Source organism: Penaeus japonicus, unplaced genomic scaffold, assembly GCF_977035675.1.
Source record: "Penaeus japonicus unplaced genomic scaffold, GWHDUDI00000001_assembly GWHDUDI00000007, whole genome shotgun sequence".
Lineage (NCBI taxonomy): Eukaryota > Metazoa > Arthropoda > Malacostraca > Decapoda > Penaeidae > Penaeus > Penaeus japonicus.
Window position 1 is genome coordinate 33,155,032 of NW_028234409.1, and position 1,707 is coordinate 33,156,738.

The following is a 1,707-nucleotide window of genomic DNA, read 5'->3' on the forward strand; positions in this document are numbered from 1 at the left end:
GAAGAAGAAGAAGAAAAAAAAGAAGAAGAAGAAGAAGAAGAAGAAAAGAAAAAAAGAAGACGAAGAAGAAGAAGAAGAAGAAAAAAAATGGAAAGGGTTTAGGAGCAGGAAGAAGGAATAAAGAAGATGATTAATCAAATTATTTGATTAATAATTCACGCAACTAATTAAATCAAATGTTAATTTAAGGAACAAATAAGATAAGGATGGAGTCTCAGGGAAAGGGACGGTGATGGTGGCGTGGGTTCCGTGGGTTCCGTGGGTGTCGTGGGTGACGTGGGTGGTATGGGTGGCGTGGGTTCCGTGGGTGGTGTGGGTGACGTGGGTGGTATGGGTGGCGTGGGTTCCGTGGGTTCCGTGGGTGGTGTGGGTGACGTGGGTGGTATGGGTGGCGTGGGTTCCGTGGGTTCCGTGGGTGGTGTGGGTGACGTGGGTGGTATGGGTGGCGTGGGTTCCGTGGGTTCCGTGGGTGGTGTGGGTGACGTGGGTGGTATGGGTGGCGTGGGTTCCGTGGGTTCCGTGGGTGGTGTGGGTGACGTGGGTGGTATGGGTGGCGTGGGTTCCGTGGGTGGTGTGGGTGACGTGGGTGGTATGGGTGGCGTGGGTTCCGTGGGTTCCGTGGGTGGTGTGGGTGACGTGGGTGGTATGGGTGGCGTGGGTTCCGTGGGTGGTGTGGGTGACGTGGGTGGTATGGGTGGCGTGGGTTCCGTGGGTTCCGTGGGTGGTGTGGGTGACGTGGGTGGTATGGGTGGCGTGGGTTCCGTGGGTGGTGTGGGTGACGTGGGTGGTATGGGTGGCGTGGGTTGCGTGGGTTCCGGGGGTGGTGTGGGTGACGTGGGTGGTTTGGGTGGCGTGGGTTCCGTGGGTGTTGTGGATGATGCGGCGAGCATGGGTGGCGTGGGTTCCGTGGGTTCCGTGGGTGGTGTGGGTGACGTGGGTGGTATGGGTGGCGTGGGTTCCGTGGGTGGTGTGGGTGGCGTGGGTGGCATGGGTGGCGTGGGTTGCGTGGGTTCCGTGGGTGGTGTGGGTGACGTGGGTGGTATGGGTGGCGTGGGTTCCGTGGGTGGTGTGGGTGACGTGGGTGGTATGGGTGGCGTGGGTTCCGTGGGTTCCGTGGGTGGTGTGGGTGACGTGGGTGGTATGGGTGGCGTGGGTTCCGTGGGTTCCGTGGGTGGTGTGGGTGACGTGGGTGGTATGGGTGGCGTGGGTTCCGTGGGTTCCGTGGGTGGCGTGGGTGATGTGGGGGGCAGGTGTGGCGTGGGTTCCGTGGTCCCGGTGGTGTGGGTGACGTGGGTGGTATGGGTGGCGTGGGTTCCGTGGGTTCCGTGGGTGGTGTGGGTGACGTGGGTGGTATGGGTGGCGTGGGTTCCGTGGGTGGTGTGGGTGACGTGGGTGGTATGGGTGGCGTGGGTTCCGTGGGTTCCGTGGGTGGTGTGGGTGACGTGGGTGGTATGGGTGGCGTGGGTTCCGTGGGTGGTGTGGGTGCCAGTGGTGGTATGGGTGGCGTGGGTTCCGTGGGTGGCGTGGGTGGTGTGGGTGACGTGGGTGGTATGGGTGGCGTGGGTTCCGTGGGTGGTGTGGGTGACGTGGGTGGTATGGGTGGCGTGGGTTCCGTGGGTTCCGTGGGTGGTGTGGGTGACGTGGGTGGTATGGGTGGCGTGGGTTCCGTGGGTGGTGTGGGTGACGTGGGTGGTATGGGTGGCGTGG